Raw genomic sequence first — 23967 nt, forward strand, 5'->3', positions numbered from 1 at the left:
CTCTTGCAAATCAGGCTTTATATTAGGTTTTGCTGCTGATAATGCCTTTAGTTATGGGATTCTGGCATTCAGGCTTGCCTTAAATCATTAAATGAACATTTATATGTCGCCAGATGCATATGTCACAGCTTTAATTTTTGTGCAGTTGAAGCATCTAAGAAACTACCAAATTCATTAAAAGAACTATGTGCAGATATTTAACATTTCATACAAAAGAAACCGAAAAGTTTAACAGAATTTAAACAAATTCAGGAACTATCAAACTTAAAACCACATAATTTGCTGAGGTTGGGTAAAACTCGTTGGTTTCAATGCATGATGTTGTGTAAAGAATAGCAAAAAATAAAATAGGAAAGTACATGAACGAGGCATTGAGAGTGAAGATCTCAATGCCTGTCCTTCCCACTTACAAGAAACCACTTTTGACACAGGTAATTCAGATAAAAGAGAAAGTGATGCTAGTTATGATTCAAATTCAGATTCAAACACTGAATGCTTTGGTTTCATACTTTATCTGGAGAGCAGTAGAAGATGGAATTGAGCAAGCCAAATCAGTTTTAACTGCACTACAAAATCCCTTAATTAAGGCATATTTTCTCTTCTTAGCAGTCATTCTACCAACAGTAGTAAATCTCAATTTAGATTACCAAGGCACTGAATATCGTCTTCGTCTTATAATTTCATCAGTAGGAGATAAAATGAAAATGATCATCAAATATCAATATGTTACAAATACACCAATTGAAAAGATAAATCCAGCTGACAATGGTCAGTTTTTAGACATAGAAAATATATATCTAGGGGCAAGAGTGGAAGCCCTTCTAATGAGTTTAGATAAGAGTAAAGTTCCAGAAAGAGACATAAGACACTTCAAGGTGAAATGTTTGTCCTTCTATGTTGAGTTCTGTAGCCAAGTTTTCAAACGAATAAATTTCAAAGATCCTGTATTAAAAAGTTTAGCGATGCTGAATCCTGAAATGTGCAAATCAGACTGTTTTTATGGTATAATGCCATTTGCTGTAAATTTTTCTAATGTTATTGAAGAAAATAGTTATTATTATTATTATTCGTGACACTTCAAAGGAGTCCGAAGACTCTTGGCGGAAGACACCACTGTACAACTATCTCCACTACTACACCGAACCTCTACTACCAATCATCTCCATCAACGCAAATCTACCGCTCACCACCACCACAACTAGTATTTTTTATCTGTAAATTGCGTGTGTTCTGAAGGGCCGATTTATCTGTATGCGGGATGAAAAACCCGGGTTTCTGGGAGAAAAAAACCTGCTACCTCCGTATGAGATCGGCTAACTCACCTACGATTGAAAAAGTCCACATAAAGATTCACGACGAGAATGGCAACTATTGAAAACTGTAAAAGAATTTGAAAACGGTCAAGAATTCATGGTTTTTTGGAATAAAGTTTTTGAAATGAAAAATGCGGTAGGAGAAAACTTGTTTCCTAATTTAACAACATTAGTTAAAGTTGTACTGTGCTTCCCTCATTCATCAGCAGCAACTGAAAGAATATTTTCAACAGTGACAATAAATAAAAATAAAATAAGAAATTAACTACAAACTCCCTTGATGAATGGACTCCTTTTGACAAAAGAAAAATTGAAACATTCATCAGCTACAGATTTTACTATTTCTGAAGACAGGACGGAGCTTGAAAAGTAATGTCTCATTTCGAAATTCCAAAATTAGCATGACATGCAATTTCATACCTTTTAGTGGGAATAGTACAACTTACTAAAATTACCGCTCGATTCAGGTTTGAGAATTAATCCATTTCGAAAATCGGACTCCTTCCCTTCCGACGGCTGGTTCTCTAACATGGTAACCTATGGCAGGCCACAGCGGACGCACTAATAATGCCTGTGACGTTACTTCCGCTTGCGAACGAGGACGAGTCGCCTGCTAACGCATCACGACGTGCACAGTGGTCTCCGATAGACTTCAATGTTAAAAAAAAAAAAAGACCAGTGAAAAGGAAAGAGTCCCTTCTAAAAAATGAATTAATTCAAAAACTAAGGATTATCCGTTTTTCCAGTTAGTTGAGATGTGACATTCCACAGGTAAGGGATTGTGTGTCATGCAATTTTGAAATTTTCCAAACGAGACATTTCTCGTCAAGTCATACCAAAATCACTTTAAAAAAAAAAAAAACGTTTTTTCGAAGTATTTCCTCCTCTTTGGCGCCTTTACTATCCTGGCGCATGTGTGCGTCGCACACATTGCACATATGGCCGGTGGGTACCGTCTGAGGAGTTAGTTAATTTGCAAAATCTATTAAAAATAATGAATAAATACTAACAGTGTTTTTCTTGTGAATTGTAACTCCTGTATATAAAATAGCATATTAAATAACTAAAATTTAATATTACATTATTTACATAAAATGTTGCATAAAAATCTAGTACTTTTTTTTTCAGATTTAGTACCTTTTTTCTGTTGGTACAAAATTTGTTTGCTGCGTGGTCACCCTGGTTATGGGCGTCGCTGTCTTAAGAAAGCAGTGATGTATTACCAATCATCGTAAAAAAAGATAATTGGTAAAATATCTTTTAATACTGGATATGTGTAATACGCTTATTTCCTTACTCATTTTATGAGTGAGTGGGAATGGTAGAGTAAGTAATTCCCCAATGTTTCGAGTTAGATAGGTTAAACATCGGCATATAATAACACTGGTGGCTAAAATAATTTTCGACATGTGTTTTTCACATCGTTGGTGAATCCTCCCCATCGTTTCGCTTATTGTGTGATCATTATTTTATTCTTTTCCTCATCATTCCACAAATCACTCCGTTTATCCATTTCCTCTTCTGCATTCCAGATACCTATTTATTACTATTATTATCATTATTATTTATCCAATAGTAATCAAACTCAAGGTAAGCTACTAACACTCTATCTGTTGACAGTCCTCATTTAAGGCATTGTAAATCAGGTTGGGGACTGTAATAACTTGGAGATAGCATTTCTAATGAATAATATGTGTAGGTGGTAAAGTTATGGCTGTAGCGCATGAGGTACACGCACCATATACTAATGTAGCACCATATAAAAATAACGGAGCTTAAAAATAACGAAAAGAAATTTATTACACTTCATTTCAGTCATTTTTATGGCTGGGAAAAAAGGAAGTAAAAACCAAACCCCTATTTATTGGCTGAAAATAACACTTTAGTATTGTTGTATCGTTTAACCAAAAAATCACATTTACGGTATGCGTGATTGTAATGGTAGATAATTAGCTATGGATACAACGAAAATGATACTTAAAATTTTGTTATTTTTCATTTCAAGATTAAGTTTAAAAAAATCTTTAAATTTATTATTCTTAGGAGTGTCAGGACTCATTGTGAGAAGCTGCAGCCACTACATTTCAGTCATTCTTTTGAAGAGGCAGTATTATTATTATTTTTCAATTTGTTCATCAGTGATATTGGAAAGGATTTGAGAGGAAGTGTTCACTTGTTTGCTGATGATCCAAAGTTGGGTAGAGCAATTGTGAGTGCACAGGATGTCAAAATTTTACAGGATGATTTGGATAGTTTGGAGGACTGGGTTAGGAAAAATGGATGTCAGTTTAATGTGGCAAAGTGTAAGGTTATGCACTTTGGGGTGAAAAGAACAGCAGCAGTATATCGCATTGGTGGAACCGTACTCCAGGAGATTGATGAAGCCAGGGATTTGGGAGTGCTGGTGGATAGGGAGTTGATGTTTAGGGGGCACATTGCAAAAGTGACTAAAACAGCTCACCAAATCACTTGGCTTATGAAAAATACTTTAACATGCAGAGACAAACAAGTTCCTCTGTATCGAGCCTTGATAAGACCCCATCTGGACTTCTGTGCCCAGTTATGGGCACCAGGGTTTCTTTGTGAAGGGGAGGAAGTGGAGAGGGTCCAGAGACGAGTGACCAAGATGATAGCAGTGTGGAATGTAGCTTATGAGAATAGGTTGAGGATTTGTGGGTTGCAGAAATTGGACGATAGGCGAAGGAGGGGTGATATGATTGAGATATTCAAATTACTGAAGGGTTTTTATAAGATTGATCCAGAAGATATTTTTGAAAATATGACTGGTGGTGGGAGGACTAGGGGCCATGCATGGAAGCTGGGCAAGAGCGTGGTTGACAAGGGTGTTAGAGCTAGGTTTTTTACTTGGAGAGTGGTGAATGAGTGGAATAAGCTTCCAGAGTCTTTTGTGGGTGCTACGACCGTGAATGAGTTCAAGGCAAGATATGATAGATACTGTGTGAATGCTGAATAGTTGTTCCAGACATGATGTTAGGGCCTCCCTCGATGAGTCTGTCGACTCCTTGGAGTTTCCCGGAATAATAATAATAATAATAATAATAATATTATTATGGGCGACTCCAGGGAGTCCTTAGACTCATCAAGGGAGGCGCTAAACATCATGTCCACACAACTGTATGCCATTCTCACAGTATCTATCATTCCTTGCCTTGAACTCATTCATCGTCATAACTACCCACAACAGACTCTGGTAGCTTATTCCACTCATTTACCACTCTAAAAGTAAAGAACCCAGCTCTAACACCCTTGCTAACTACACTCTTGCCCAGCTTCCATAGGTGTCCCCTAGTTCTCTCACCACCAATCCTGATCTCAAAAATATCCTCTGAATTAATCCTATAGAAACCCTTTAGCAATTTGAATGTCTCAATCATATCCCTCTCTTCCATCTATCAACCAATTTATACAACCCACAAATTTTCAACCTGTTCTCATAAGGTTCATTCCATAGACCTGGTATCATCTTGGTCACTCACCTCTGGATCCTCTCTACCTCCTCCTCCCCATCAAGAAGAAACCTAGGTGACCAAATCTGGGCACAGTAGTAGAGATGAGCTCTTATCAAGGCTCGGTACAGAGGTACAATAACTTGCTTGTCTCTGCTTGTCAAAGTATTTTTCAACAACCAAGTGAGTTGATGAGTTGATTTAGCCACTATTGCCTCCTAAACTTCATCTCCCTATCCACCAACACTCCCAAGTCCCTGGCCACATCAATCTCCTGGAGTACAGTTCCACCAGTGTGGTATACTGCTGCTAATCTTTTAACCTCAAAATGCATAATCTTACATTTTGTCACATTAAATTGACATCCAGTCTCCTTAGCCCAGAACTCTAATCTATCCAAATCTTCCTGCAAGATTTTGACATCTTCTGCATTCACTATTGCTCTACCTGACATCATCAGCGAACAAATGAACTGTTCCTCTTAGATCCTTCCCTATATCGTTAATGAACAAATTAAACAGCAGTGGTCCAAGAAGGTCTCCATGAGTTAGGTGGTGGTCTCTTAGTTATAAAATTTTCTCCTCCCTCAAGACGTTGACAAATCTCATGCCCATAGTAGTGGGATTCAGACATTCAGGTTATTTGGGAGGAGAAGTATCCACTTGACAAACTAGGCAGTCTATATGAACCGCTCATGATATATGGTTAGGCCAATTTTTTTAAGAAGAAACTCCCCTTGTTTTGTAAAAAAAAAAAAAAAATTGATATGCCATGCCTACACTTTTCATGAAATAGTATTAACCTATAGTTTCTTAGTATGTATTTTATTCTAGTAAAACTAAGATTATTATTATTATTATTTGGACACTTCCAGGGTGTCCAAAGACTCATCGAGGGAGAGTGTGCCGACACAGGGCCGGTCCAAGAGTATCTGATGCCCCTAGGGAAAGAAAATTTAGGTGGCCCTATGGTCTCTCTCTCGCTATATATTTTGTCATACTGACACAAGCACACATACACCTACCCATGTGGATATTTATAAAAATAATATCATTAAAAAATTTATTAATCAAAACCAATACATTTGTATACAGGGGAGTGGAAGAAATAGAGAAATGCAAAAATAATGTAGGATCATCAGCGAGCACCAGGATGGCTTGACTTATTTCAGTTTTTTATTATTAATGAAGGTTTTACTACTTTTTTTCGAAGGGTATAATTTTTCCCCGAACTATGTAGCAAAATGTGGCACCCCGAAGTCTTAGCGCCCCTTGGCGATTGCCTCGGTTCACCTAATGATAAAACCAGCCCTGTGCCAACAGCATCCACTGATTGAACCCCTTCCAACTACTAACCACTCTCAAACTTGCTTAACTTTTTTGCGTGAGCCATTAGTAGCAGAGGCTCTACCAATCAACCAACCTTTGCTTTTGATAGTACACAACTATAACCAAATTAAGAGTAAAATAGTACACAGATATTTATTTTAAAAATTATAACTTTCAAATTTCTAACTTAGTATATTAATGACAAGTGTTGCAAGCATTTTAATAATAATGATTTCAGTAAAACATATTATATTGAAATAAGTGCCTGGGATATCAAGTACATGTAGGAGTTGTACTCAAAAAATAAACAATAATATTACTCATCGCTTTGCATTCCCAAAGAGAGGGCTCCTTTTCTTTAAAGGGAAAAAACAGTTTGAAAACTATGCGTTAGAGGATGATATAAAGTTAATCAATTATTTTCTTAAGGAGCACCAATGTGTTTTGAACACACTGGCTTTATCCTGTGATTTTAAATGAATAAAAGTATTATGACATAAATAATGCATGTTCTGACACATACCTTGGGATAGACCTGGTGTACTGCATGTTTTTGTTTTGTTAATTTGAAAGTTTACCTGAAACATAACTTAGATAATACATTGTTGATAATTATAGAGTCAAAAAACCGAATAACCATAAAAGAATAAATGACAAGGTAATTAAAACCAAACTAAAATTAAAATTAAAAGCAAAGATTAAAAATGCATATCAAATTTTAAAACCAGAAAGGAATAAATGATGTGGTGACATAATGAAACTTCCAAGAAAGAATGAATGAATAAAATAAAAATGATGAAAATGATTATGGTAAAAATTTTCCAGAAATATAGTGTCTGATATAAAGCATTTGTCACACTTATGTTCTCTTCCACTTAGGCTTGACAGATTTTTAAATCTTTTAGTTGGTGCATTTGTGATGTCATATACTTCTTTTTTTTTTGCTTTAAGCGTTTGTTGCCTTTGCAGCAGTTTAGTGGTTTTGTGTTCTTTCTGTTTTGTTATTTATTTTTATGTTTTGCAATTGCAGTTTTGCCTATTTAGGTTCAATTTTTAGTGACAATGGCAAATGAAAAATGAAAATGGACAATGGGATCAGCAAAACTGGTATAGTGGGTAGCAGTTGAAGAATTTTGATATGGAATAAGAGAGAAATTAGCCCAAACATTCAACTAGCAGTATATAAGGCAGTGTTCAAACCAATTTTAATTTGTGGATCTCTGAGAGTTGTGTTAGAAATAAAGCAGTCGATTGAAGACTAGACTACAGATATGAGAGTGATGAGAAAAATTAGGAAAGTGAATAGATGGCATCAAAGGCAGAATTATATTAAAAATGAGGAAATTAAGAAGGAACCTGACATTGTTAGCATTCAAGAATGTGTGAGCAGAGCTATATTAAGGTAGCAAGGTCACCTAAACAGAATGGGAGAGAAAAAATTAGCAAAAGAAGTGTTTTTTGATTGGATGGCAGGGGAAAAACCCCGAGGAAGACCAAGATCTAGGTTGACTAATAAAATTAGAAGTGCCTTAGAAGACCAAAAGGTAAGATCTGACAACATCAGAGTACGGACAAATAATATAAGTTAAAGATACTAAGAAATTATATTCTGTTTCATCCTTTATCCAAGTGTAAGCAAACAAAGTTTGCACATGAAGTAACTTCACGACTGGGCTACTTGTATATAGAGGCTAATGACTTCACATCAATTGCCTTATATCCCATGATGCAAGGCACATATCCTTACAGAAATGTATAATGCTGTGCATTATGGGAAGAAGCCACTACCCAGACTGGTATCGACCTCTATTGAGGTCTCATCAGTTTGTTTGTTTACACTTTGGTTACAGCCATAGGCTCTCTTCTTTCTCCGACCTTAGTTAGCTTTTTCATGGAGCCATTTGAAAAGAATGTTCTAAATTCTTCCCCCGTTAAACTTGCTATGTTGACGGTGTTCACAATTTGGCCGTGTTGCCGGGACACCTTACACACTTTCCTATCCCATTTGAACAGCTAACATCCAAGGATCCAATTTACAACAGAAATAGAAAGTAACAACAATCTACCCTTCCTAGACACCGTAGTTACAAGACAAACAAATGGGTCAAATGCCAGCCTGGCTGGCCAAGTGGTTAGTGTGTTCGCTCTCTAGTCAAGAGGCTGCGGGTTCGAATACTGCTGTTGGCATGGATGTTTGTGATTGTCTGTGGAAATACTAGTGGTGGTGGTGGTCGGCGGTAGATAGCGTTGGTGTAGTTGCGGTCAGTTGGTGGATTGTGAGTGGTGGAAGCAGAGTTGTACAGTGGATGCCCTCCCTTGATGAGTTGTTGGACTCCCTGGAAGTGACAAATAATAATAATCTCTGACCTTCACAGTCTATAGTAAAGCCACACACAGTAAAATAAACATCCATCAACAGTCATATTCCCTCCCCCCTCAACAATTTGGAACTATAAAAACTTTAGTCCTATGGGCAACATTAATTTGTTCAGATAATTGCTCATTGCACTCATCACAGACCTTACCCACATAAAGAAACACCTTTTTGGTCAATAGTTACACCTCTCACCAAATAAAAAGAATTTTAACATGATGCATCCCCTATCCCCCACCTTCCAGACATAGATTACAGCAAATCCATCATCATCATCTCCTGTATTCATGGCATCTCAGAAAAGGTGGCCAAGATCTTAAAAAAGCACAGTCTTATGACCACTGATAAACCACACATACTAACTATTCTCTGTAATTCTGTTGCATCGAGTCTTCTGATACATACTCCACGTGTGCAATAACAATTTTGAGCAACACGAGCCAAAGTTTCTATACTCTGACAACTTGCTCTGCAGTTCTTGTCATCATTTCTTCCCTGAGCTGTATGAACCAGCGTTGCAGAGCATTGATTATTGTCCTAATTAAATCTATATATTCAAAACTAGGAAGGAAGCGAGTTCCATCCTTGATTCATTGATGCTGAGAGAGAACATGCTTAGATTCTTGCAATGTAGCTCAGCTCCATCAACTGAGGTTGCAACATTAAAGCCTATCTCCTTTGTTCGGCCGAGGCAGTTGTAATTGGTGGCCTTACATCAAGCATCCATCCAGAGGTATGTCGATAATCATCCTTAATACATGAAGTCCTAGAGGCAGCACGAGACATACTTTTGAAGTGGAGATAGAAAATTTCTGTAACCTGGATCGATGTGATCTAGGCACCAGCCATTGCAACAACGGAATCCCAAGACCTCTATTGTTTATGGTGGCATGGAAAAATGCTAGTGGCATATCACAAGGAAGATGCAACCACGAATGGACTGCTGAGTGAACTGCTGCATCCATCTGGAATAGTATTGAGAGAGAGAGAGAGAGAGAGACTTTACCTAGGACTAACCTATGGTAGAGTCTAGGAAGAAGGAAATAATTAAGAAAGAATGAAAAGCCTCTGTTGAGGTTTAAGAGGAGCTTTATGGAGAGAGAGAGAGAGAGAGAGAAAAGATCCTAGAGTGGATGGGAAAGAGGAACAGCCTGTCAGAGAGAAAACTCCAAGGTACCTCCACTCCTCTGGAATTGGAAGAATACAAAGACATGCTGCATAGGGAAAACTCAAAGTTCTCAACCTTCAATTTCTTGTCTCTGTCTGAGGGGACAAGAGAAAGCGTACTTGACTTTGTCACATTGTTTAGGCCTCGAACATGAAAGTCGACTACTTGTTTGAAGAGTTTCTTCAAGCTTTCTCTTGTACAGGCTATGAGTATAAGCAAATACCATCAGCAAGTGTCACTTGGAAGAGAGCGAAGAAACTCATCATTGACACAATTGAAGAAATAGGAGAACAAAAGAGAGAGAGAGGGGTCTCCTTGGTGTACACCTCTAAGTGCTGGGGTGGTGGATGTTGATTTGGAGCCCAGAGTGATAGTAAGGGAATTTGCAGAGTAAATCTCATATGTAGATGAGGAAAACTTCTGGATAGCCTGCAAATGACAGATCTTGAAGTATAGTGTGAAGAGAGATACTGACCATGGCCTTTTGGAGGTCCAGCCATCTGCAGTGATGAAGACTCTCTGCCTAAAATCATATTGGATGTATGATTGAGATGTTTAACTAACACTCTATGAAAGAGACCTAAGAGAACAGGAGCAACTGTAATTGGATGGTAGTCCAATTACAGTTGTTGCTCCTGTTAGAGGGTACAGACGCATCTCCCTTTTATGAATGAATATTATTCTTGACTGATGAAGATACGATGGTAGACATTTGGGAAACAGAAGTATATCATTTCTACTGATCAGATCCTGGGTGTACACAGAGATTATGGCATAGGGAGAGAGTGGAAGATGGAAATTGTAGATGGGAGAGATTCCCTGACCTCAAACTTGGTAAAGTATCTGTCAAACCTGGTAGCTTCACACACAGGAAAGACAGAATTATATGTGAAGAATAGTTTATGTTTTATTGGAAAGGTAAAAGATTACCTTTCCTATTATTATGAGATGCTGCCAGGTGGCATATCGTGGAATTATTGCTCCTAAAGGATAAGTAACTTTTTTGTATTTTATTTGAGAATGTTAGGTTGACTCATTGTAGTTTTTGTTTTAAATGGGTGTGGGATTGACTGAGCTAGTTAGTTTGTAAGTAAATGGAATTTTTTTTTTTTTTGTTTCAATAAGATGTTGTTGGCATGGCATCAGTGTATAGACAGTGACCGCAAAGACTGTGTTGTCGGGCAATTTGAATTTGTAGTATTTTATTGAGCGCAGTGTGTGTATATGAAATGTATTCATTATGAAAAGTAAAGGATATGTGTAAGGAAACTGAAGAGAGAGAGTGTGTGTGTATTGAACATTTCAAAAGTGAGCTGTTAGGTGATGAGAACGCAGCAAATACGCACCAAAGATCGGACAGTACCGACGGTAAGATGGAAAATGATGTTATTAATGTTAAACATGCAGCTGTGGAAATAGTGGAGATCAAAATGGTCATTAATAAAGAAACTGTGCTTGAATGTTATCCTTCATAGGATGAAATTGAAAAATTGCAGAAGGGCAAAGAGATTAACAGAGCTGAAAAGAGGAAGAAGAAGGTGGTTCAAAGGAATAATAAAGACCAACCAAACATGGAGAAAATTATGAGAAAAATCAATTATCAGATGAGTACTTAATGAGAGTGTGATGACAAAATCGTGTTTTATAGGTGCAAAAATTTAAGATATTAGCCATGCCATTCCTGATGCAAAAAGGTAAGTCGAAGGAAATGATTGTCTTGTTTTGATACAAATGATTTGAGAGGTGATAAGTATTCTATGAGGGAAGATGTAAAGGAGTTGTTGGAAGAGCGAGAAGGTGAAGATTGTAAACTTCCGCCTACCACACTATAATAGAGGTGAACTGAGAGGGGTGTTGCTAGCCACTTAGTCTATACATAGATTGTGCAGAAGGAATAATGTAGGATTTTTGAATCTGTGGTTGACAAAAAGAAAGATCTGTACAATGCTGGTGGAATGCATCTAAATGGTTTCGGTGTTAGGTGTCGAGAGAGGGAGAGAGCTTTGTCCACCTAGTTTAAGTGCAAATTCAGGGAAACTTAAGCAATTCATGTGGCAGCAAGTGAGTTTCTGTGAAGGCAGGCATAAAGTGAGTGAGCATAAGAATGACCAAGTATTGAATCTAGTCTGAAGCAAAAATATTGAATACAGTAGTCAGTTCAGAAAGTGAAGGTAGGTGGGGACCAAAAGGGATTCTGCAGTTTTTATATGCTGATGCCAGAAGTATCAGGAACAAGAGGGAAGGAGTTTTTGGCATTAGTTAGTGCAACCTTGCCAAAAGTTATAGGCATTAGTGAGACTTGGCTAACAGCAGATGATGTAGTTACAGGGATAGAATGTGAGATCTTTAGTATTTTCAGGGAAGATAGGATGGGGGGGGGGTACTGCTGATGATAGTGGATGAATTGGAGCCAAAAAGAATAGGAGATAGGTGGAAGGGCAGTGTTCATTTGAAGCAGTTTGGTGTGAGATTAAGACCAGTAAGACAAAATATACAGTTGATTGTTGCTATAGACCAGGGAGTAGTACTACAGATGATCTGGAAGATATGCATTGCCAAATTAGTACAATGAGTACAGATCGAGTGATTATTTCGGGGGACTTCAACTATGGAGATATAGACTGGAAGACAGAAAGGTCACATAGCAGGAAGGAAATAGAATTTATACACCTACTAAGAGATAATTACTTAAGGTAGCATGTGATGGAGGGTACCAGGGGTGGGAGAGTATTGGACGTGGTCATAGGATCAAAAGAGCTATCCATAACCAAGTGACCACATTGCCTCTGAGTGCTGAAAGTGACCATACAGTCTAGGCTTGGGAGATTATAAAACATGAATATTCTGTCAAGAAGGGGGTATATGTGGAACTACGAGGCAGGTGATTATGACCAGCTTAGGAAGAAGCTTAAATTTGTGCCAGGGCATAAAACACTGCATGGAATATAGTTAAGGGCCATCTAGAGCAATGTTTCCTCAAACTTCAGCTATCCATGTACCCCTTCTTAAATTGTCATTATTACCAAGTACCCTCTTATCAAAAATAATAAAATTTTTGCATTTTAAGTCCGTAGATGCTGTATGGTCATTGCCGTACCTCACATGGTTTTGGTAATGATGTCTTCTGTTAGAATAAGTGGTGGAGTCACAGATTCCCTTTCCACACAGTTTCTAGGACAATTACAAACATCCATACCCACAGCAGGATTCAAACCGACAACCTCTTGGCTGGAGAGCGGACATGCTAACCACTTGGCTAACCAGGCCGACTCCCCCGCCCATCAAATAATAATAATAATAAATAAATAAAAAAGTATGTTTCATTGTAAATGTCTATTTTATTTGGACTTAGATGTACATGTAAACAAAAAATATGATTTATTTTTAATAGAACAAAAATTTTTACTTCATTTAAATAATTTATCATCAATGAGAAGGATACAATATCAACGTATTCTTGTTGCTTACAGCTACTTGTATCTGCTATATTGCTCTCTTTTGTGCATTTTATAAATTCAGTCTTTAACCAATGACCCATACTTAAGAATTTGAAAGCTAAAAAAATTACTGTATTTACTTGAATATAACTCACATTTTTTCCCCAAAATTAAAGCAAAAAATCGTTAAGATATGTGTGGGGATTTTCGGAAAGTAAAGTTTTCAGAAAAAAACTGAAAATGGATATGACTTACCAAGAAGCTCCTATTCGCCATCACTACTTCCGACCTTGAGAGCGGTTTCCTTGTGGGCATCATCAAAATTATCTACCCAAATAGTGTCATCTTCTTTCCCATTATTTCAAGCAAAAATTACCAGTAATTTACAAGATTTGAGATACATAATGAGCAATCCTTCACAAATGACTAATGAGAAGTGAAAGCAGAGTGCAAAACAGATAGCATTGGAAGGCCAGTAGAGATAGAGCAGCTGTGAAGACGTGCAGTATTAACAAAAGATCGCGTGACACAAAGACAAAAGCAAGCCAACAATTGAGTTGAAATGCTAATTCTCTTCAACTGAGTTCCATATCTGAAACACATTCACTATATATTTCTTAGTTTTAACACGTTCACAACAGGGTGGTGTCAAACAAAATATGTTGCCAGTGCAACATATGGTTTTGCTTGAGTCTATACAGCAGTTTCTGTGGGATGGGACATGTGATTCATTAGTTAGTACCATTTTTATCCTAGTTGTTTCTAATTGCACTATTTGTTTAGAAATATATTACACAGCCTGCAAATGTCTCTGTACCTTATTCAGGGACATAATATAAGTACAGGTAACCCTCGTATATCGTGGTACTTATACAACGCAGTCTAAAATTGTAGTGACCCTTGTTGAACTTGGTACTTATACAATGCAGTTTCGATATAACGTGATCTACAAATTGTAGTAGCCCTTTATCTTTTCATATGTTTTTCACTGCGCGACTTAAAAATCAAATTTTATCTTCGTTAAATTTGTGTCTGACTGTATCCCACATGTAATTATAAGTAGTGAATTTATATTAGGGGAAATACCCTTTAGCATGCATGTACCTCAATTGTTTACCGTATAAAATGTTTATTGTTGAAAATTGTCCTCATTTCTGCCAGGAAAACACATTAAAAATCATAAGTGTGTTCATCTCAAGCTGAGCACTTTATTTTCTGGTGAGTTACATTATGTAATGCTAGCTTTTTTGTGTAAAAAATTATTTTTATAGTAATGGCCACAAATTGCAATGAAAGGGAAAAACCAACATTGAAAACAAAATTAATTTCCCTCGAAGAAAAAAATTCTAAATCTTGGATCTGTTGAAAAATGGAGAAAAACCAGTTTTTGCAGGGACTTTGAATTTAAATTAATCAACAATTCGAACAATCAAACAAAATTAACATAAAATCCGAGAAAGTGTTTATTGCTGGGTCAGTGATATGTGCAAAGCGCATTGCTTGTTTACGCGATATTCTAATGGAAAAATGGAGAAATCTCTAATGATTTCGATAGAAGATTGCGCCTCAAAAGAAAATTCCTATGTTGAAAATTTATTGTTGAAAATTTATTTATCACTAGGTTAGACTATAATAGATTTAGTTTAATCCTTTATCCCAGTGAGAGCAAACAAAGTTTGCGCCTGAAAATATCTTCAGGACTAAATATAGTGTTGTACTATCTTATCCAGTAAGTAGTGCAACACCAAGGCAACTCGTGGCAAAGGTGGAGCAAGCTACCAGGCAATTGCCTGGTAGCTTGCTCCACCTTTGCCACGAGTTGCCTTGGTGTTGCACTACTTACTGGATAAGATAGTACAACACTATATTTAGTCCTGAAGATATTTTCAGGCGCAAACTTTGTTTGCTCTCACTGGGATAAAGGATTAAACTAAATCTATTATAGTCTAACCTAGTGATAAATAAATTTTCAACATCTTTCTCTAAATCCAGAGTAATTTTTAAAAAAAGGTGATAAACCTTTTGGCAACTCCCATAGGCACAGATGACTTGCTACTGCTTCTGCCTGGTATCTCCAGCTCTGGGCCTGGCTCCCACTGAAGAGACCTCAATAAAGGTCGAAACTAGTCTGGGTAGATGGCCAATCCCTTTAATGCATAACAGTATACATATCCACATAGGAAATGTGTTTTGCATTATTATGGGAGATACTGGGTTAGAAGTGCCTGGTAGCTTGCTCCACCTTTGCCACGAGTTGCCTTGGTGTTGCACTACTTACTGGATAAGATAGTACAACACTATATTTAGTCCTGAAGATATTTTCAGGCGCAAACTTTGTTTGCTCTCACTGGGATAAAGGATTAAACTAAATCTATTATAATGAAAATTCCTATGGATGGAAATCGTATTAAACAAAAAGCTCTCAAAGCTTATATAAACATTTATAGTGCAGACCAGGTGTTCAATGTGGATGAATCCGGGTTATATTGGAAAAAAATGCAAAAACGCACCTATATTTCGAAAAATGAAAGATCAGTTCCTGGATTCAAAGTTTCCAAAGATAGAATTACTCTACTGTTTTGAAGTAATGCATCAGGTGATTACATGACAAAACCAGTGTTTATTAACCAATCCTCAAATCCTTGTGCTATGAAAGATTAAAATATGCACTATTTTATTTTGCTTGAAACATTTATGCATTATGTGCAATGAAGTTTAAGTACAATTTGTAATTTTTATACTTTTATACTATGTGTTTGTTTCATAGTTTATATGTTTTCTTAACTTACATGAATTACCTGAATTAAATAAAAATATTTTTTTGTTGGATATGTCATTGTTGTTTATATAATTATTTATATTTCCAGATGAGTCTTTGACTCCATGAGGTATTGGGGTAGTAATAATAATAATTAAAAAAAAAAAGATTTCGGAACATAACCCTACTTTTTCTGTGATCTGTGGCTCGCATAACACGATTTATATAACGCGGCATTTCTGCGGAACTTAACATCTGCGTTATATGAAGGTTACCTGTAATTGTTTTTTGTGCATTTGCAGTATAGTAGCTGCTGCTGAGGGTGTGTTGTTTACTGCAGGGAAGCGAGTTACTATTGCCCTGATATGAATGTCGGGGTGATAGTAACTCTAAATTTGAGGTAGGAGAATTCATACATAATATAATTCAATACATAATTTAATATATATATATATATATATATATATATATAATTTTTTATATATGTTATATAATATTATATACATATTATATAATAAATTATATACATAAATATATAATTTTATTATGTATACAATTATGTATAAAATTATATACATATAATTATATGTATATAATTTAATACATAATTTAATATATATACATACATAATAGAATTTAAGACATGATTTAATATATATACATACAACATAAAAATTCAATACATAATTTAACACACACACACACACACACACACACACACACACACACACACACACACACACACACACACACACACACACACACACAATGCCAGCCTGGTTGGCCGAGTGGTTAGCGTATCTGCTCTCCAGCCAAAGGGCTGTGGGTTCGAATCCCGCCGTGGGCATGGATGTTTGTACTTGTCTGTGGAAATAGTAGTGGTGGTCGGCGGTAGATGGTGTTGGTGTAGCTGCAATCAGTTGGTGGATTGAGTGGTGGAGATAGAGTGGTAGAGCAGGTGCCCTCCCTCGATGAGTCTTTGGACTCCCTGGAGGTGTCAAATGATAACAATAATAATAATATAATTTAATACATAATTTAATATATATACATACATAATATAATTTAATACATAATTTAATATACATACATACATGATATAATTTAATACATAATTTAATATACATACATACATGATATAATTTAATACATAATTTAATATACATACATACATGATATAATTTAATACATAATTTAATATATATATATATATGTACACATAATATAATTCAATACATAATTTAATATATGTATATACATACATAATATAATTTAATATATATATATGTAGAAAGTTTTTTAACTTGGGTATATTATGTATTCAAGATACCAAGTAATTTTATATAAACTTGGTTACTTGGTATCTTGAATACACACACACACACACATATATATATATATATCCCCCCCCTCAATATACATAATTTATTAAGAAATATATATGTATAAATTAATTATTTTTTTCTTATTAATAATTCCATGCGTTAATGATTCATAGCCAAAAATTGCCACGTACCCCTGAAGACCTTTCACGTACCAACAGGGGTACGAGTATCACACTTTGAGAAACATTGATATAGAGGAAGCGGTATTAAATTATTATTATTATTACTACAGGTATCTCCACGGAGTCAGTAGACTTCATGGATTCCACTCATTCACCACCCTCCAGGCAAAAAACCTCGTTCTCACACCCTTATTAACCTCACTTTTTCTTAATTTCCAGGGATGACCTCTTGTTCTTCCATCACTATCGCACAGCTGAAACATTTTCCCCTGCATCAGTCTTATAAAAACCTTTTAGTAATTTAAATGTTTCTATCATATCTCCTCTTCTCTGCTTATCAACCAACCTCTGCAATCCTCAAGCTCTCAATCAATGTAGGGAGCATTTTTTACACCACTTACCAACTTAGTCACTCAACTCTGAACCATTTCCACAATCTCCTCATCTCCAAGGAATCCAGGTGACCAGACCTGAGCACAGTAATCCAAATGTGGAAGTATCAATGCTTTATAGAGGGAATAATAACCTCTTTGTCTCTGGATGTTAGTGTGTTCCTCAATAACCAAGTAATCCTATTGCAATCTTGGACACCTTAGCAATGTGTCCCCTGAACTTCATCTCCCTATCTACCAACACCTCTAAGTCCCTAGCCTCATCAATCTCTTGGAGTACCATTCCATCAATGTAGTACACAGCTGGTAATCTTTTAATCCCAAAATGCATAACTTTGCACTTTTGCACATTGAACTGACATCCATTACCTTTTGCCCATTTTACCAACTTATTTAAATCATCCTGCAAACTGTCAACATCAGCTTGATTTTTTATTGTGCTACCCAACTTTGCATAGCAAACAACTGAATATCTCCCTTTAAGCCATTTCCTATATCATTTATGTACAAATTAAACAACAATGGCCCAAGCACAGAGCCCAGAGACACACCACTGGTCACCTGCCTCATCCTGGCATCTGTTCCTCCATACACCACCTTCTGGTATCTCTCCTTGAGCCATTCTCCTCCATATCACCAGTTTTTTTATTATTATTATTACCCATGACCCTATGGAGTCAAAGACTCATCTAGGAGGTCCTTTTATCAAACACACAGCTCATCATACTGTGCTTTAAACACACTCAAATTTTCTGCAGACACCACACTCTCAGGCAAGGCACTCCAATCATTCACAACTCTGCATGAAAAAAACATCCTTCTCACTCCCCCTACTCACACCCTCCTTATACAGCTTCCAGGGAAGACCTCTGGTTCTCCCCTGATCTCCCACTATTTTCTGTAGAACCTCTCCAGCATTGATCCTATAACAATCCCTTAATAACTTGTAGGTCTCTATCATATCTCCCCTCCTGTCCACTGGACTCTGCAAGTTGCATCTTCTCAATAATAAATTTATAATAAATTTAATTTTATCCTTTATCAAAGTGTAAGCAAACAAAGTTTGCACCTGAAGTATCTTCAGGACTGCGGCAACTCATAGTAAAGGTGGACTAAGCTCCCATCACTCCCTGTCTCAGCACCCCCCCCCCACAATGCAAAGCACACTTCCCCTGCATACATGCACAATGCCATGCACCAAGGGAAGGGCCACCACTCAGACCGGTTCTGACCTTTATCACCTTTATTCGATCTCAAAGGTTGAAACTGGTCTGGGCTGCACCCCCCCCCCCCCCCCCCAATGCACAGCACTACACATATCCACAAGGAGAACGTGCCCTGCATCACGGGAGACACTGAGATAAGGAGTGATGAGAGCTTGGTCCACCTTTTCCACGTCCTGCATCTTCTCAATCTTTCCTCATACTTGACATTCCAGAGGTCAGAAACTACCTTAGTTAGTTGCCTCTGGACCCTCTCCAACATCTCTTCATCCTTCTGAAAACCAGGTGAAAAAATCTGGGCACAATAGTTCATGTGTGGCCTAATCAAAGCCTTACAATGGAACAAGAATCTCCCTACTTCTACAAGTCAGTATCCTCTGCATCATTCCCAGAAGCCTTTGTATTGTCTTCACAATTTTGGCTATATGTCCCCTAAATTTCAGATCCTTATCCATTATCACCCCCAGATCTCTTATTTCCTCCACCTCCAACAATATATCCTCATCAAGCATAAATTCTGCATTCCATTTTTGTTTTCCAAATTTTAAAACTTACATTTTGCAACATTGAACTCGCAACCCCATTCCCGTGCCCCGCTCAATTTATTCAAGTCTTCTTGTAAGGCCATAACATCCTCTCTACTCCTCATGGTTCGTCCCAACTTTGTATCATCTGCAAACAACTGAATATCTCCATCCAAATCTTTGCCAATATCATTAATACAAGTTAAGCAGCAGTGGCCCTAAAACAGACCCCTGAGGCACACCACTAGTAACTTTCCTTTTCCTGGATATCGCTCTTCCATACACAACTTGTTGATACCTATCAGATAGCCAGTCTCCAATCCAGTGCACCAATCTGATATCCAACCCCATCCACTCCAGTTTGACTATCAACTTATCATGCAGTAATCTATCAAAAGACTTTGCAAAATCTAAGTATATTACTGTCCATGGAAGCAGTCACCTTATTGTAATAAGTAAGTAGATTACTAAAACATGACCTCCCTTTAGCAAATCCATGCTGTCCATCAAAGATAATACCATTGTTGTCAACCCAATTCTGGATCCTAGTTCTCACAAGCTTCTCCAACAACTTAACTACAACACCTGACACACAGATAGGCCTATAGTTTGATGCTTGAGTTCTATCACCTCCCTTATGAAGTGGCACAATCTTGTCCTTCTTTTACTCCTTAGGAACTTGACCAAGTGGAAGACTCGTATTAAAAAAGTATGTCAAGGCAGGTGTCAACTCCCTTTAGTATCCATCCCCATCTGCTCCAATTTGTGCAACGGTATTCCATGGAGTATCCTGTCAAAGGCCTTATCAAAATCCAGAAGTACGTACACTGTGTAGCCATTTCCTTTGTCCAACTCAGATGTCATTCTATTTAAAAAGCTAATAAATTGCTAAGGCAGGATCTGATTATATACCTAAGGTAAGGAGGATTAATCAGATAGGAGTTAGATGAATGAGTAACATCATTAAGCATGAACTGGAGAAGAAGAAAATATCATGGAAGATATATAAAGAGAAAAGTGACCAGGAAACTCATGAACAGTACAAGGCTCAGGCAAGAAAGGTGACTGGCATGGCAAGGAAGGCAAAATCAGATTATGAGGAGAATCTAGCCAAGCAAACCAAAGGAAATCCCGAAGAGTTCTTTTGTTATATGGAAAGTAAGAGGAAGAGTGACTATGGAAGATTTACCTTAATGAGTGATGATGATGGTCATGAGGAGAGAGAAAAAGATAAAATAGTTGAGTTACTGAGTGACCACTTTGCAAGGGTATATCATCTCCTAGTGAGGTTACTGCTTTAACATATGCGACAGACACGGATGTGGAAACAGTGAATGAATTTGAGGTTCTTAGGATCAGTGCCGTAATGAGGACATGGCGAAAGAAGCGCCCGCCACGGGCGCAACTAGGTTTGAGGCTCAAAACATATAACATTTTTGTCATTTTTCAGTTAAGAGGGACGCAAGTTAGACACTTGCCACAGGCGCTTCATACCCTCGTTCTGTCACTGCTTAGGATATTGAAGAATTGCAATGTAAATGCAGCTGTGGGATTAGATGAGTTAACAGCTAGGGATTTGCGAGAATGTGGGAACTGGCAATGCCTCTTTAATTTAAGTCTCAGCTCTGGTAGAGTTCCAAGGGAGTGGAAAGAGGTCAAAATAATTCCCTTGCATAAGGGAGGTTTAAGACTGCAGTAGCAAATTATAGTCTAATCAGTATCTCAGGCATGGTGGAAAAGGTACTAGAGAAATTGGCCAAAAAAGAAAATTCAAGAATGGGTAGATAAAAATACGATACTATATGAGAGTCAACATGGCATACTTAGTAATTTACTAACTTTTTTTCGATAGAGTATAACAGCTGAGTTGGATAAAGGAAATGGCTACATGATAATTTTGATAGATTTTGCAAAGACAGTTGACAGACTAACATGGAACTCTGTATGCAAATTAGAACAAATGGGGACGGATATGACGCTGGTTAAGTGGATAAGAGGATGACTGCTGGACAGATAACAAAACAATGGAATAATTAAGGCTGGAATCTAGGCAAAAACAAGTGACTAGTGGTGTGCTGCAAGGGTTAGTGCTACTACCATTGCCGTTTAATTTGTACATTGTACATAGTGGTGAGAGCAAGAATGGTCACTGAGTTCAAGGAGTGGTATGATAGACTTTGTGTTTCCTAGGAAGCACCTCCCATGATGAGTCTTTTGACTCCATGGAGGCCTGAATAATAATAATAAATGATATTGAAAATAACCTGAAAGTAAATATCCAGTTGTACAAAATACCCCTCTACAGCTGCAATCACCTCTTGATTCGAAGAAAAATGCTGACCTGACCAGCGAGGAAGAGTTTTAGTTTTGGGAAGAGATAGGTCAGAGGGAGCCAAATCTGGGGAATAGTCTATCAAGGAGTGGTATGATAGACTTTGTGTTTCCTAGGAAGCACCTCCCATGATGAGTCTTTTGACTCCATGGAGGCCTGAATAATAATAATAAATGATATTGAAAATAACCTGAAAGTAAATATCCAGTTGTACAAAATACCCCTCTACAGCTGCAATCACCTCTTGATTCGAAGAAAAATGCTGACCTGACCAGCGAGGAAGAGTTTTAGTTTTGGGAAGAGATAGGTCAGAGGGAGCCAAATCTGGGGAATAGTGTGGATGTTCCAACATTTCATAGTGCAGAATGCTTAATTTTCCCATTGCCAGAACACCTTTGTGGGCAGGTGCATTGTCCTGATGAAAGATGATTTTTTCTTCTGCAAACCGAGTCTTTTCTCACACATTTTTTTGTCTAGTCTGGTTAAAAGATCCTGGTTATTGTTTTATCCTTTTCAAGGTAATTAATAAACAAAATGCCTTTAATACCCCAAAACACTGATGCCATGACCTTTCTTGCTGATGGAATTGAATATGTCTTCTTTTGTGATGAACAACCGGCTTCTGTCAACTATTTTGACTGCTGTTTTGATTTTGGTGTGTAATGGTGAATCCATGTCTCATCCATAATAATAAATTGGCACAGAAAATAAGTTTCATTCTTGTTAAAACACTCCAAGCACTGTTCAGAGATTTTCATGTGAGTGCGTTTTTGATCTTCTGTGAGCAAACGCGGCACCAATCTTCTGCAAAGCTTTTTCATTTGCAATTCTTCATGCAAAATATATCCTACATGTTCTTTTGAAATGTCTATAGTCTCAGCAATTTCACTCACTTCAACTCGCCAGTTATCCAATACCATATTGTGCACTTGATCAATGATTTCTGGTGTTGTTACACTTTTTGGACATCATTCACGTGGATCATCTTCAAGTCTGATACGGCCATGTTTAAACTTGGCAGCCCTTTTCTTAATTGTTGAAAATGAAGGAGAAGAGTGCCCATGAACTTTTATGAACTTCGAATGAATTTCTTTTGCCATTAAATCTTCTTTTACAAAGAATTTTATAACTGCATGATACTCAATTTTATCCATTTCAAGGGAAACAGACATCACTTTTGCTTCAGACAGCCATATAAAACAAACTACTGGATAGAATGACTTTCAATTTCACAAGGATGCCTATGACAGATGTACCAACTTAGAAAAAAAAACCATGCCGATAGTGTTGTCATCTATGGCCGAGGCCGAGAACTTTTCAGACCACCCTCGTAATACAACATTGGATATGTAATCACTCCAAAGTGCATGACTTTGCATTTACTGACATCCACTTTCCCATGCCCACAATTCCAGCCTATTATAAAATGTGAGCAAGTTGCTAAAACATGAGCTTCCTTTAGTAAACCCATGCTGTTCATTGCAAAGTAGAGATTTACTGTGAACCCATTTCTGAGTACAAGCCCTAATTAGTTTTTCCAAAATCTTCACCACCACTCCTGAGATACTGATTGGTTGATAGTTAGATGCACCAGTCTTTGCACCACCCTTGTGTAATGGGATTATCATACATTCTTTCCATTCCTGCAGAATCTAGCAACTGATCCACTAGGTCTATAACAACACCCCACTATGTAATTGATCCTGTTAAATTCCACCTCACACCAAATAGCTTCAAATTCACTGCCACATGAAATAATGTTACTAGTACTACAATCATGGGTCTTAACACTGACGGATTCAAATAATCCAATATCATTAGCAGCATGCCTCCTCCTCTCCTATTCTGTCTGTCCTTCCTGAAATTACTGTACCCTTTACACTCGATACCAATTAGTATGTCTGATTCTGACTGCCGGGTCGGACTAATGCCTACAATCTGAGGTTTCAACATATTGAACAAGGCAACAAACTATATACCTTTTATTTCTAATACTCCTAGCATTCGTGTATAAACATAATAATCTACCAGCATGTTCTTTTGTATACTCTTGTCTGCAGTCTGTATGACATAGTTGAACAACTTGCAGATCTCTGTTCTTCTCTAGTGCTTTATACATGTAGACATCTTTGCACATGCTTGAT

General features: G+C 37.2%; 1 protein-coding gene across 7 annotated transcripts in view; it reads left to right on the plus strand.

Annotated features, from left to right (window-relative positions):
• Positions 1 to 1961: 1961 nt before the first annotated feature.
• Ppox (protoporphyrinogen oxidase) overlaps positions 1962 to 23967 on the plus strand; it is a 339913-nt gene continuing 317907 nt past the window's right edge. For 2 of the 7 annotated variants that reach the window (XM_090405974.1, XM_090405981.1), the window contains exon 1: positions 2476 to 2561. The gene's annotated coding sequence lies outside the window, so the exon portion shown is untranslated. Of the gene's footprint in view, positions 2085 to 2236; positions 2259 to 2475; positions 2640 to 2826; positions 2904 to 15966; positions 16246 to 23967 lie in introns of those variants that run through there. The other 5 variants (XM_090405976.1, XM_090405978.1, XM_090405975.1 and 2 more) reach the window with 5 other exon arrangements.

The sequence above is a fragment of the Typopeltis vanoorti genome, chromosome 16 (assembly GCF_054136105.1).
Source record: "Typopeltis vanoorti isolate ZY-2024b chromosome 16, IOZ_Tvanoo_1.0, whole genome shotgun sequence".
Taxonomy (NCBI): domain Eukaryota; kingdom Metazoa; phylum Arthropoda; class Arachnida; order Uropygi; family Thelyphonidae; genus Typopeltis; species Typopeltis vanoorti.